The sequence below is a fragment of the Narcine bancroftii genome, chromosome 2, assembly GCF_036971445.1.
Source record: "Narcine bancroftii isolate sNarBan1 chromosome 2, sNarBan1.hap1, whole genome shotgun sequence".
In the NCBI taxonomy this organism is placed as follows: domain Eukaryota; kingdom Metazoa; phylum Chordata; class Chondrichthyes; order Torpediniformes; family Narcinidae; genus Narcine; species Narcine bancroftii.
In genome coordinates this window covers 50877301-50892803 of record NC_091470.1, presented here as the reverse complement: position 1 = coordinate 50892803, position 15503 = coordinate 50877301, and the positions used below count along the sequence as shown (strand labels likewise).

At 42.0% G+C, this 15503-nt stretch overlaps 1 long non-coding RNA gene across 2 annotated transcripts in view; it reads left to right on the top strand.

Annotated features, from left to right (window-relative positions):
* LOC138753528 (uncharacterized) overlaps positions 1–5159 on the top strand; it is a 55001-nt gene extending 49842 nt beyond the window's left edge. For both annotated transcript variants that reach the window (XR_011351220.1, XR_011351219.1), the window contains exons 4-5: positions 4779–4882; positions 4972–5159. This is a non-coding gene — a long non-coding RNA (uncharacterized lncRNA). The remainder of the gene's footprint in view (positions 1–4778; positions 4883–4971) is intronic.
* Positions 5160–15503: the final 10344 nt, after the last annotated feature.

The window sequence follows — 15503 nt, the reverse complement described above, 5'->3', positions numbered from 1 at the left end:
CAATTGCATGCTGGTTCAGTGTAAACCAATCATCAATATAATTTCCTTACTCCTTCATTGGCATGCAATATTCTCTTTCAAATGCTCATCCAATTCCCTTTTCAAGACACTGATTGATGTTGTTTTCATCATTCTTACAGCCAATGGACTCCAGATCATGCCTACTCTTAGTGCAAAAATATGCTTCTCACATCTCCTTTGTATTCTTAATGCAATTTTTAAATCATTAAACCCTGATTAAACCATCAACTAACAGGAATAGCTGCTACCCCACAACCATCAGACTCCTGAACAATGAACTCATTCAAAGACTCATTTATAAGGACTATTACTTTTCTAATTATTTATGACTGAATATTTATTTTCTGTATTTGCACAGTCAGATTATTTACATTTTTTCTTTTGTTTACATTCCTTTCTTTTGTATCCATTTCTTTCTTCTTGAGCACAGTTAACTGGTAGCAGTAATTAGAAATTCTACCTCCTCCTCAGGAAAAAGAATCTTAGGGTTGTATGTGATGTCATGTATGTACTCTGACAATAAATCTGAACTTTGAACTTTTGACTTAAGTGAGCCAACCCAGTCATATTTTTAAACAAATCACCTCTCAGCTTTCTTTTCCTGTGTTTTGGCAGTGCATTAAAAAGTCATAGGCATTCCTTGCAATTTTCTTCTTCAATTGCACATCCAGAAAAATCATAGATTCTTCTACTGGCATTAGGTAACTCGTGAGTACTAATAACCAGATCAGTAGTTAGTCAAACCCAAGGCCACGACATACGTAATCTTGCTGTCTCCCCACTTTGTAATTACACTGCCACAACAGCTTTATGTGCACTCAAATTACAATGCAATGACCCATAAAATATTATTGTATTTTCACCTGCCTGTCACTTAGGAGATCAAATAAGAAGAGAGGCCTTGACAATCTGCTTGGCAATCTTCTATTAAATAAAAGAAAATGAATCTCAGACTTCAAATACTTGATAAAATACATAAGCATTACCTGAATGATAACCCACTTTGTCATGTGGATATTGAGTTCAATGCCCATTTCCATGAACGAGTTAACAATGACAATATGGTGGTTAAAAAAAAACACCATTTTGGGAACAAAGGACAAGAAATGTTTAAGATTATAATTGGATTGGCTAAATAAGCTGAAAGAAGCTACTCCCATTAGTGGATGGTTGAAGCAGATTTTTACTACAGTTTTTACAATTTTGCATTAAGAATACAATGGAAAAGTGAGCAGTAGAAGGATACAAGCTTTTATCTTCCAGGTTTGTTATGCTGATGAAGGATTTCCAATGTGAAAAATTAGTTTAGTTTCTCATTCCACATATGCTGCCTGACCTGCAGATTATTTCCATTTTTCTCACTGAATTAGCTATATACCATTGGTTTCAATAATACACAACAAACGTCAGTCTTACTAATGTTCCCTGATGTACCAGAAAGCCATATGAAAATAAAGGTTTGTGGCAAGGCTCAAGTGTGAATGGACTACTTTACTATCTCAGGAGATGCCACTCAGCAAAGGCCAACAATGTGCTTGGCACTGCCAAAACAATTAAGGAAAAGGATATTGAAAATCAAGATGACAACCCTGGCACAAAACTCATGGTCTACCAGGGAACAATAATTCCTGTCCTCTCATGTGCTTCTGAAACTTGGAAGGTGCACAGGAACACCTGGTCACACAAGAGAATATTACCAACGTTGATTCCTCTAAATTCTCCAAATCACTCTAAGTGTAGGAGTATCCTTTTTCAGGCCAGCATCTCTTCCACTGATACTCTAATAACATTCACATGGCAAGCCAAATCCTTTGCAGGCCTGACACCAGATTCACATTCTTAGCTCTTTCAAAAGGATGATATCCTGGCAAATGGAGGAAAAGAACCATTGTGTTCTCAAAGTCACTGAAAAAATGTAACATCCTTCTTAAATCCTAGGAATCCCTAGCTCTATATAAGATAATAATTTTTTTACTTTTCTCTTTTCTGATTTAAAGACAGTGGATGACTTCAATGAACTAAAGTCAAACTCTATTCTTCTCAATTACAACAAACTTGAAAACAATTAATGCTAATAGTACATCTACTGTGCTTAGTAGCCCCTGCCATAAAAATGTCAGAAAAATTACTTTCACTGAGCATAATTTCTGAAGATTTTATGGGCAGTTTGCTGAAAGGTTGATCATAAAAGATCCAGCCGCAATTCAATTAATTTGTGATCATGATCCTCCACCAGTTGCACAAGCTTTTTTTTATTGTCAGCTATCTATGCTCAGCTCCTCAACCTCATTTATACCTCTCATATGATTCTAAGTCCCGATGTTCTATTTCTGTAGTTTACATTCTTTCAGGTTCCTTTCCTCCCTTTCCAAGATCTGAAGTTTTGTCATCAGAATCTTGCAAGAGTCTAATGCATTGCACTACAAAACATCCATCCCTCTATCCCCAGTACTCCCACTAACTCCTTCATCAAATCATTACACATGTTGTGTTTGGAATGATAAAATATTGTGAAGGCTTGTGCACTGGGAATTTTTGTTATCTGCATTAAACCATGGCCAAAGACAGGAGCATTAACTTCCAAGTGCTTGGTTTCTGTAGGGTGGAGAGGGTTATCTCAGTGACATTGAAGACTCCAATCACAAAGCCAATCAAATAAAGGTTTAACTTACCAAATATCAACTAATGAAAGAGTCGTACAGCAGGGAACAGGTCCCTCAGTCCAACTCATTCATGCCAACCAAGATGGCATTCTGGGCTAGTCCCATTTGCCATGTTTTGGTCCATATCCTTCTAGGTCCTTCAAATCCATCTATTTGTCCAAAGGTCTTTGAACATCAAAATTGCTTTTAAAGTTTTCTCTGGCAGCTCAATCCCTCTAAGTGAAAAACAGTTTCTCCTTGGGTAGCTCTTAAATCGCTCCCCTCTCACCTTAAACCTGTGCCCTCTAGTTCCAGTATCATCTACCCTGAGAAAAAGTCCATGAGCATTCACATGATCCATCCTTCTCATGATCTTATTAACCTCTATAAGATCACTCTTTGGCTTCTTACGCTCGCGAGAATAAAAACCCATCCTATCAAATCTCTAAGTGTAATTCAAACCCTCTACCTGGTGAATTTCCTCTGCACCCTTTCTAATTTATTGATGTTCTTCTGATAGCCAGGTGACTAGAAATATGATTCATGGCCTCACCAAACAACAGGTTTAAAGACAGTTTCTTCCCTGCAGCTATCAGCTCCTGAATGAACTTCTCAATGGTGATCTCATGCTGCCATTGCTATACTAATTGATCTTTTCACAGTAATGCTGGTTTCTGCAATTAAGCTCTTGCTCTTCCATTTTGCACAGTAATATGCATGATCGAGTTGTCTTGTGAGGCTGCTCATGAGAGAACTCTTTGCACTCGACCAGGTATAAACTTGAAGTTATGATTAATAAGCTATGCCTTTCAGAGAGAAATCAGGGTTGAGAAACACAGATATGTGGAGTGGAAAAATGAAGATAATGGCTGTCAATTGTTTGTAGGGTTTTTGACTTGTTTGAACCTATCTCTGATGGGTTCAGCTTATGCTTAATTCAATAAGATACATTTTAAAGTCTGTCTAATTGGACATTGACATTTCCATGAAGCTTCCTCTCTCCTGCATTGCTGTTGAACTGGTGATTATTTCCAGCATTTTCTCATTTTACTTAATATTAGAGAATTGAGCAAATCAAAAATAAATGTGTTGCAAAGTGCTGAATTGAATAAAGAAGCACAGATGTCAAAAATCACCCATTCATCCCCACTCTTATCAGCTGGAAAGAATCAACAGATTGGCAGCAACTGCAGAAAAAATTAAAATCAGCATTAACTATTCAACTATTCATCCATCTTTCTCATCTAAATTTACATTTATCCCTTCAGCTTTGTTTTGGATGTGCTGTTATCTTTTATTCCACTTTGGAAGTTGAGAAGATGGTCAGAAAGAGGGTCAGAACAAGGCCAGGATAGTTCTGGAATGCAAAATTGGAATGGTGCTTATTGATTACACAGTCTTGAGAGCTTTTCTTTGACTGCCAGGAAAGAAGAGACATCCAACTTTGCCTCCTCTCTTCCACATCACACATGGAAAGACTCAGCCATGTAATAATGAAGTGCCATATTGGTCTTGCTCCTCGGATGTCATACAATCTGCAAATTATGGCATGGCTCTATAGTTTGGCATGGTGTTCACCAAGATGCATGTAGAAAAACAATTACCCAATTACCTTTGGTGTACTGGGTCTTTTCTAGATCCTCCTCAATACTTTCAGCTTTCTGAATACATATATTAAAGTCTTGTGTGAGGTTTCCCCACTCTCCATATGATGCTGCATTCTGAAAGGAATGTCAAGTACCAACAAGATTTTCCTGAAGAAATAAAGATCACAGTGTGGGTGGCAAATCAATTATATACTTTCAGTATGTGAGAACTAGCTCTAACATCCTTCTCAATAAGGCAGCAGCATGTGTAATGCTACATATGCATATCAAATCCCAAATTGGAAGCCATTGAACATTGCCTGAATTTGGCACCCTCAAATTTTTAATTTACAATTATAAAATGTGTCTTCAAGGCATATCTACACAGTAACAAAGCATAAATTGTTAGCAATATTGAACATATCAGGCATCATGTGAGCCATAAAAGAACAAATGTTTAAGGTCACTTACCTTTCATCAGAAGCTCATCAATATGAAACAGAAACTCCATTATTCTCTTTCAACACAGATGTGGAATGACCGGCAGAGAATTTGCAGCATCTATCGCTTTTATTTCAAAATTCATAACTTGCTCAAGTTTTTTTCATCCTGTATTCTGTCATGGAGAAACAGGTAAAGAGGTAATTTGTTCTCAGTGCTTAACAATTGCCCTAAACCAATCAGTGACTGGTTAACTATTCTTTTTCTTTTATTCATCACAGAAAAAACACTTAGCTTTTATCTTGCCATTGTCACAGCAACACAAATAATATTTGGAAGCCTTTAGCAGTGCTATGGCGACAGTACAACTCCCAGAAGGCATTGAACTGGTCAAGTGACATCAGTGCATGATGGCGTCAGCGCGTGTCAAGCACGTGATTCAGGCTTTTAAAAAGTTGTGTGGGTGATGAAGAGTAAATCCGTTTGATTCACTCTAAAAATCCCTTGTGTGGTTATTTTGTCGTATCCACTGCGATTCCAGTGGCCCCAATGAGTCCAAAAACATTGTGAAGCTACCACCTTTCTGTATAGCTGAGCCTGAACTGTGGTTCCAACAGGCTGAAGCACAATTTCACCTTCACCAAGTCGAATTGGGCACCACTCGTTATTACCATCTTGTCAATGTCCTGGATCAGGCCACTGCTAAGAGGGTTGGTGACTTCCTATGAGATCCAACACGCAAGAAAGACACTTTAAAAGCATTTTTATTACATGTATACAATATGTCCTATAGGGAAAGGGCAGCTAAGCTACTACATCTCGATCAGTTGGGAGGCCGTGCCACTTCAGAACTAAAGGATGAAAAGCTGTTCCTGGCAGCTGACAAAAGGTCCAATATGTTATTCGAGCAGCTCTTTTTAGAGCGAATGCCAGATGATATTAGGCTCTTGTTAGCCAAGTGTTTATTTGAAGACCCAAGGGCTGTAGCAGCAGAGGCAGACATTCTACGGCTGGCTAAAAAGCACAACAAGGAAAGACAAGTCTGCATAACCAATCCCTCCAATATTGACCCCGTGTCACATTCTGTTGCTTTTAGCACATCACTCCCTACAAGCAGGCAATGTCCCAAGGAAAGCGAGCAGCCTGTGGTCACCTCGTTGTGATGTTATTACCACAGATGATGGGGAGTAAATTCCCAAAAGTGCCTTCCACCCTGCTCGTTTGTGGGAAATTACCAAGACCAACTGACAGTAAGGCCTTCGGCAGTTGGTGAGAAACCTGTATGTATGGGACCAGTTGTCCTAGTGAAAATTTCTGGTAGACATAGGTTCAGGTTAGTGTATTTCCATCCACCGGTTTTGACACATGCCATCCTATCCCTGACCTGCAACTACGAGCAGCCACCAGTTCCAACGTTCTGACCTTTGGCATTAGGTTTGTCGAGTTTGAGAAGCATCTCCACACTTGACCATTGCAGATTTTCTTCAGGCTTATTCATTCCTTGTCGACTTAAAAGGGTGTCAGCTAATAGATGGAACTACTTTTCAGACTATTCCTCTGGCAGACACCTATACCTCTGCTCTATGCCTCCAAACATTAAGTAAGCCAGTAGATGAATTCTCCAAGCTGTTGGAAAATTTCCCTGCGCTTACTACTCTACAATTTTCTGCCTCCACTGCAAAGCACTGTGTTACTCACAGCATTTGTACTAAGGGCCCTCCTATCCATGCTAAAGCATGTCACTTGCTTCCAGAGAAGCTGCGCTTAGCTAAGGAAGAGTTTGGTAAAATGGAGGAACTAGGCATAATTCGTAGATCCAACAACCCCTGGGCATCTCCATTACATATGGTCTCAAAACACAATGGAGGGTGGCAACCATGTGGAGATTACAGTATCTTAACGACACCATCATTCCAAATTGTTATCCAATACATCATATTCAGGATTTCTCGGCTAATTTGCATGAAGCAAAGATCTTCTCCAAAATAGACTTGGTGCGTGGCTATCACCAAGTACAAGTAGAGCCAGAAGACATTCCAAAAACAGCAATAATTACCCTGTTTGGGTTGTTTAAATTTTTACCAATACCATTTGGATTAAAGAATGCTGCTTAATTATTTCAATGGGTGATGGATGGTTTAGGACATAGTATGACCAATGTCTTCATTTACCTCAACGACATTTTAGTGGCCAGTGGAACTAAGGAAGAACATCTGGAACATCTTCATTCACTTTTTATTCATCTTCAAAAGTTTGGACTGATCATCAATCCAGATATATCCATTTTGGACAAGAAATGATTACTTAGAAAGAAATTAGTTGGATATTTAACCCACCCACAGGATCTTATCATGGAGGTGTGGGAAAGAATGATTAGATCAATCAAGAAAGAGAATCTAAAGTATCAAAAGAGCAGTTGATGAGTTGGCAAATGCTGAATTGGAGATAATTCGTTTTTGTAAAAAAAAGGCTGTAGCATAGATAAAAGCTCACACTCGACTGGAGGGAGAACAAGCACTTTTATTAGCTTACAACACAGGTAGGGTTCATGAATAGGCTTCAGAGAGGTTCTGGGTTTAGGCGGGAAACCAGGGTTATATATGGGCCCCAGGGGGAGGAGGTGGGACCAGTGGTTAGTACAGCGTACTTCTAATGAATCCCAGTTCACTACATTCACCCCTTCCTTCAGAATTAAGGGTCTGTAGATGCAGAGAACAAGGATCAGAAGACGGTAATAGACACAGAAGAGACATATTTACAATATTATTTACAGATTCAGGTGGTCCAGGGGGAGATTCTGGTGGAGAGCCTTAGCATTGGGGGGCCTTGGGCTCCTTGAGTCTCCTGGTCCACCTGTGATGGAAGGGAAGTGGGCTAGGGCTCTGATTTGATGATAGAGGGGGGGGTTCACTCTCCTCCTGAACCGGGTCTCCTGAGGCCCTGGGCGGGGGTGGGGAAAAAGAGCTCAGTAGCTCATAGGGCACCTGAGGCAACAGATCCTCTGTTCTGGTGGGTCACAGATCCTTGTTGGAGACAGTGCCCACCCTGCCATCCGGGTACTCCATGTAGGCATACGTGGGGTTGGCATGGAGCACTTTCACCCTTTCCACCAGAAGGTCGGTCTTGCTTCTCCTCACGTATTTCTTGAAAAGGACCGGACAAGGACTAGTGAGCCAGGCTGAGAGTGTAGTCTCTGATGTCAACCTCTGTCGAATGTAAACATGATCTCATGAGGAGTACCATTGGTCTCAGTGCAAAGATTGAATTGAGTGGAGTACAATGGGGAGGACATCCTGCTAGTGCGAGTCTGGAAGGCCTCTTTGCTTCAGGGCAAGTCTGACAGCCTTCCAGATTGTGGTGTTCTCTTTTTCAACCTCCCCAATACCCCAGGGTTTGTAACTGATAGTCCTGCTGGATGCGATGCCCCTCATTGCTCATGAAGGCTGAGCCCTGGTATGCGTGGAGGTACAGCATCCCCTGGACAAGATATCTGGAGGGTTGTTAAGGGCCCCTGGCCAGTAGGCAATGTCAAAACTGTAGGTGGAGAGTTAAATCCTCCACCTAGCAATTTTGTCATTCTTGATTTTTCCCCTTAGTGTTGCTGAACATGAATGCGGCAGAGCGCTAGTCTGTGAGGTGTGTAAATCTTCAACCAGCCTGGTAGTGCCTCCAGTGCCTTACTGCTTCTACAATAGCCTGAGCCTCCTTTACCACAGGTGGGTTCCGGAGCTCGTGGCCTTGAAGCGTCCATGAGAAAAAGGTAACTGGCCTGCCCGCTTGATTTAGAGTAGTGGCTAGGGCTTTGACCTAAGCATCACTTTCCACTTGGAAATGTACATTGTTGACTATCATATGCCTGGTGGCTTTCGCAACTGCTTGCTATTGGCTATGGCTGTAGAGATACTCCACCCTACTGGTATAACAGATGGGATGCTTTCCCAGTGGCCTGTTTAGTGATGGTTATAGTCTGTTAATAAAAGCCCAGTATTAGTATAACACTTGTCTGGTCCATGTCTATGGCATATCAGTCTGAAAGGGGGAAAGCGGTGGCCTTTAAGAGAGGACGAACCTTGTGGGTGTATTGAGGGACCCACTGGATGTAATATGAGAAAATCCCCATTCATCTCCTCAAAGCCTTTGTGGTTCTGGGGAGGGGGAGCTCTAACAAGGGGCACATCCTTTCAGGGTTGGAGCCATTGATGCCATTCTTCACCATGTGGCCAAGGATAGCCAGTCGTGTAGTCCTGAATACACATTTGTCAGAATTAAAGGTGAGATTCAGGGCTCTCGCCACATGGAGAAAACTCTGGAGATTGGCATCATGGTCTTTCATCATGGTGACATTGTCGAGATAGGGGAAAGTAGCCTTCAACCCGTACTCGTCCACCATCCTGTCAATCTGCCGCTTGAAAATAGAGACCCCATTGGTCATACCAAAAGGGACCCACAGGAACTGATAGCGTTGACTGTTAGCCTCAAATGCTGTGTACGGGCAGTCCTCAGAATGGATTGGCAGCTTTCAGCTCGATGGTCGAATAGACCCAATACTGAGCAATATCGTTCACCAAATCCAAAATGCGAGGGAGGCGGTATGCGTCCAGGAGTGTGTATCTGTTAATTGTTTGGCTATGGTCAATCACTAACCTGGACTTGTTTTCCCCCTTTACTACCATCACTTGCGCTCTTCATGGGCTGGTGCTGGGTTCGATGATCCCCTCCTCCAGCAGACACTGGGTCTCCGTCTTTATGAACTCCCTGTCTACCACGTTGTACCTCCTGCTCTTAATGGCGATGGGCTTACAGTCAGCAGACAGGTTTGGGAACAGAGGCGGGGGGTTCATGTTTAGCGTGGAGAGGCTGCAAGTGGGTTCTGGTTTTGAGGGCCCTCCATTCTGAACCGTTACTGGGGGAAGGGGACCAGAAAACTCCAAGGTCATGCTTTTAAGGTGACTCAGAAAGACCAGATCCAACAATACTGGAGCACACAATTCATCTAAAATGTACATGCAAAATTTACAAAATTCCCCCACTTCAAACAACAGATGAACTATACAATGTTTCTGTACACGCACCGAATGGGACTGGGACGCTAGGAAGTAGATTCTGTAATTAAAGGGGTACATTTTTAAGTTATATTTTTGCACTTCGTGAATCTATGAAACCTTCTGTGGAGCCTGTGTCAATCAGGCACTTGGTCGAATGTCCATATACCTTCACCGTCACCATCAATTTGCTGAGCTGGTGAGGTCTATTCTGGTCGAGGACCAGTGATGCCAGGTCGCTGAAGATGCCGTGTTCTTCCCTCAAGTGACCCCATTCATCCTGAGTCGACCCTGTGCAGGTAAGATGGTGCTGACCTGTGGCACAGCAAGATGACCGCCCTCCTTCCTGAATTCACAATCAGGCCACTGCAAGATGGCCGCCTAGCCTTTTTGCACCATTTCCGTTGACAGTGGGTTGCACAGGTCCAGAAGCAGTACAGGCCATGGACTTCCCCGGACCTCCCTTTGCACGGCAGACCCTCACCCAATGTCCCTTCTTCCAACAGCTGGAGCACGCAGTCTTTGGCCAAGCAGCGGGCATGAGGGTGCTGTCCCTTGCCACTGAAAAAGCAATCCCGGGCTCGGGAAGTGGCAGCCATTAGAGCAGGGGCCACCATAACGGGAGCAGCCGGTTCTTGGAGGTTCTCAACTGAGAGCGCAAGTTCATTGGCCTCCACGTTGTTGTTCTCGAGACTGGCCTGTTCCAGTGATTTGGCCAGCTCAACATGGCTAGCGAGGACCTTCCTTCCCAACTTGAGCAATCGCTGCCTCACGTACCTCGAGCGGATCCCTGCAACCAGGGTGTCCCGGATCTGTTCATTTTCCTGGATGTAGCCCAAAGTGACCTCATACCTGCATTTCTTAGCCAGCTTCCGCAGATCCAGCAAGTAGTTGTCAATCGACTCTCTAGACCGTTGGTGGCGTTGTGCGAGCTGGTGCCTCACTAGGACCTCATTCTGGGCCTTCATGCAGTGGGCCTTCAGCGCTTCGATGGCAGCCTTGTACAACTGCGTACCCCTTCGTCCCTACCATTGAGATGAGCACCAACCTCCGGAACTCATCTGTATGGAAGACATCCCTAGTCGCGTTCAGGTAGGCCTGGAAGCAGTCTAGCCAAGATGCCAACTCCTCAGTCGTGTTGGGGGACTCAGGGTCTATCAATAGCATACTTGGCTTGAGCAACGCCTCCATCCTTGTTTGTAAGCTAAAAATATTGTAGTGTAGATAAAAGCTCACTCGACTGAAGGGAGAACTAACGCTTTTATTAGCTTACAACGCAGGTAGGGTTCGTGAACAGGCTTTAGAGGGGTTCAGGGTTTAGGCAGAAAACCCAGGTTGTATATGGGCCCCCAAGGGAGAAGCCAGGAGGCAGGACCAGTCGTCAGTCCAGGACACTTCTAGTGAATCCCTGTTCACTACCAAGGCATTTGATAATGAGATATCAAAATTGAAGAAGACTTTGAATCAAAATATAGACAACACTTTCTATGGCTCCCATCCAAAGTTGAGCCCAATACCAAATACTCAAATCCCGCTAGTTAAAAGCCTGCAAAAATTATTGGGAATGGTAATTTTTTTACTATCGGTTTCTTCCGGGAGCATCTCATATCATGAAGCCTCTTTTCGATTTATTGTCCAGAAGTGCCAGAACCATCAATTGGATTGAAGAGGGAAACAATGCCTTCTTGAAGACAAAAGATTTGCTGGCTCATGCCATTATGCTCAGCTACTCAGTTTTAAATGCAGCTAGATGCTTCAAGTATGCCCGCAGGATAGGACATGCACTTTGTCAATATGTCAACGGGCAGTAGAAACCATTAGTATTCTTCAGCAGCCATCTTTGTGAAGCAGAAAAGAAATACAGTGCTTTTGATAAGGAGCCTTTGACCATTTATTTTTCTATTCAACACTTCCGTTATTTTTTGGAGGGCAGAGATTTTACGATGTACACCGACCACAGGCCCTTAATATTTGTATTTTCCAAGGTTGCAGAGCCCTGATCAGCTCAACAGCAATAGCATTTATCATTCATTTTAGAATTTTCCACAAAAATACTACATATTTCTGGAAAAGACAATGTAGTAGCTGATGCACTTTCCCACTCTGCTCCACTCAAGGTTTTGTCTGTAAATCAAGGTATTGACTACACTGCGGCTCAAGAACATGGCTAAGAGGCAAATGCTTATCAGACTGCAATCACAAAACTGCAATTGAAAGATGTCCATTTTGGAGTTAATGGCAAACTACTCCTCTGTAATATATCAATGGGCCACCCACACCTAGCAGTTCCAGCATCATGGAAATGTCGAGTATTCAACTTTGTGTATGGTCTCTCACATCCATCAATTAAATCAACTGTTCGTATGGTTTCGGACAGGCACAATCTTAAAAAAAAGTTACACAAATGGCGAGGTCCTGCATTGCCTGCTAGAACATAAAAGGCACCACTACAGACCTTCCCAGTAGTTACTTGCCATTTTGCTCATGTCCACATGGACATCGTTGCTCCACTTCGTACTTCAAGAGGATACAACTATCTTTTTACAGAAATAGACAGATGTATGTGGTGGCCCGAGGCCCATGGTAGATGCTATTAGATACTTGTGCTCGGGTGTTCCTCAGTTCCTGGGTATCTCGTTTTGATTTACCGGTGCATGCTACTTCAGATAGAGGACAATTTACTTGCTCACTGGGGACGGCCTTGTGTCGCTTGCTCAGAACAACAGTTCATCATATGAATGCCTATCATCCCCAGGCCAATGGAATGGTGGAAAGATTTCATTGACATCTCAGGTCAGCCTTGATGGCTCAGATGTTAGAGGGGCCAAATTGGGCTGATGAGCTGATGAGCTGCCCTGGGCACTACTGGGCATTAGAACAACTTCAAAGGAGGACCCTCAAGCTTCATCTGTGGAACTCATGTACGGCGCTCCATTGGTGATTCCAAGGGAGTTTGTCCTCTACCATTTCAACTCCAGCGATGATCCTAAGGGAGACCATAGGAAAATTTACCCCCATACCACCAACGTCGCATGGACAGCACTCTTCCTTTGTACCTAAAGACCTCAAAAACTGCAAATATGTCTTCATCCATAGGGGAAAACAGGGTCAACCTTTGAAGATGTCCTACAAAGGACATAGGATACTCAGACAAACTAGGTCAACCGTACATGTATTTTGGACATTGGAGGGAACCCACAATCTTTCACTATTGACAGGCTTAAACCAGCTCATGAGGACATCTTTCCCAATGCAGCAGCTAACAGTCCGTCACAGAGGTTGACAATCTAAAAGACAGACAAACCTTTCTGCCAGTTCTGGAGGAGGTGGAGGAAGGGCACGTAGCGGTGCTTTGGCGGCAATACAACTCCCAGGATGCAACGAACCGGCCTTGTGATGTCAGCGTGTGTCAAGCAAGTGATTCTGGCTTTTAAAAGGTTGCGTGGGTGATGAAGAGTTAATCCATTTGATTCACTCTAGAAACACCTTATGTGCTTATTTTGTCATGTCTACTGTGATTCCAGTAGCCACAAGCAATTTTTATAATCTCACTTTGCTTGTTAAATTTTTTAATATGTTATTTCAGAGTGATGGTGTTATTTGTCAATATAGCAATTGAGCACATGAATATTCAGTAGCTCAGGCAGCATCTGTGAAGGGAGAAATATTTAGTGTTTGAAGTTGGTGATCTTTGGTCAGAACTGGAAGAAATTAGTAGTATCAGTTTTTTTACATAAATATGAAGAGCCATGGAAGGAAGAGGGTAAATAAAGATGAAGATCTGTGATTAGCTCAAAGGTAGAGAAAAGATGAATGACAAAGCAATTTTAATAAGGTAGAGAATGAGTATAGTGTTTGGATAAGGAAGGAAAGATGAGTTTAGAGATATATATATATAATTTTTTTTTAAATGACATTACACTTTCTATATGAAAATAGGAGCAAATAATCTAAAATGACTGAATCAATGTTGAGTCAAGAATGTTATTAGTGATGGAGAATTATAATACTTATGAAGCTATCATCCATTCTTTATGTGAGTTTGTTCCCCAATCTCTTGTAAGAAGCAAATTTAACAATCCGTTGCTGTTCAGTCCATAATGAGCTGAAAAGAAGAGATGAATCGTAGGTAATGCACATCTTAGAAAATGTACTTGGGAAAGGGAGAGTAAGTTGGACAAGCAGGCTATTTTCAATGTTGAGAGGGGTGGAAAAGAGATGGTTGAATTGTGCAATCGGTGGCAGAATATGACTATGGTAGTGGAAGGTAAAGATGAAAATCATCAGAATCAGAATTTATTGTCATTAAATTCAAATTCATAGTGAAAACATTTAAATTATAACCATCTTACAACATTACTATGAAAAAATAAAAGTGTACAGAAATAAGGTTGTGTTTTTGGTTCATTGGTTATTCAGATATTTGATGGCAGTGGGGAAAAAGCTGTCCTTGTGCCGTTGAGTGCTCGTCTTTAGGCAACAGTACCTTTTTCCCGATGGTAGCAGAGTGAAGAGGCAAGGCCTGGATGGTGGGGGTCTTTGAGAATAGAGGCTATTTTTTTTTTAAGGCACTGCGTCACGTAGATGTCCTCGATGGAGTGATGTCTGGTGCCTATGACGTCACAGGCTGAGTTAACAACCCTCTCAGGTTTATTCTTGTCCTCAGTGTTGGTGCCTCCATACCAAGTAGTGATGCAATCAGCCAGAATGCTCTCCACAGTACACCTGTAGAAGTTTTCGGTGGCCTACCGAATCTCCTCAGACGTCTCACAAAGTATAGCTGCTGGCAAGCCTTCTATGTGATTGCATCAACATGGAGGCTCCATAACAGATCCTCAGAGATGTTGACACCCAGGAATTTGAAGTTTTTAATTCACTCCACTACTGAGCCCTTCATGAGGACTGAGTCATGTTCCCCTGACTTCCTCTTGAAATCCACTATCATCTCCTTGGTCTTGCTGACATTGAGTGCAAGGTTGTTGCCGTTACACCATTCAACGAGCTGATCAATCTTCCTCCTGTTCGCTTCCTCATTGCCATTTGTGATTCTGCCGACAATCATATCATTAATCCAGAAATGAGCAATACAAACAAAGCCTAAAAAAATGAAATGGGCACAACTGAAGGCCCTCCCAAGTAAAGGGGAAGTAATCAATTTAAGGAAAATTAAGATAGCTCCAGAGGATTTAAGTGGGAAAGTAAATTGTCAGAAGAAGTGCAAATGTCAAGAAAAACTGCAAAAGAAAAAAATTGGGACTTGACAGGAAGCAATTGGGACAAAGCGGGAGTTGATGGGTTGAGTCTCTCTCAGAAATGATGACACCAAAGACAAGGAAAATGAAGGTGAGATATGAATCATTTGAAATCAATAGGGGATTGAATATTAGAACAAAATTTGTTCATGTTTTCTCATGCAGGGAGAGAGAAGCAGCATTAATCCATAAATGTATGTAAATGAGAAACAAAAGAAAAGGTCCTGAATAAAGAATATTCTGCCTACCCTACGAAAAGAAAGATTTGGAAGAAGTGAATGGCAACAAATGAAATATCATAACAAGTATCCAGTTATTGTTGTACATACTTTTTAAAATCATCTCTTCAATTATATTTTTTAGTCTTCTGCATCCACTATTTATATTGATGCCTCATCTCAGTTCACAATGTTTCAGGATGTTCCATGATTCCTCTGGTTTCCCTTGTGGATTCAGTGATTTCAGTAATCCTGAGCAAAATTCTGTAGATCTGTGCATTAATGTTGTAGTACAATTAAC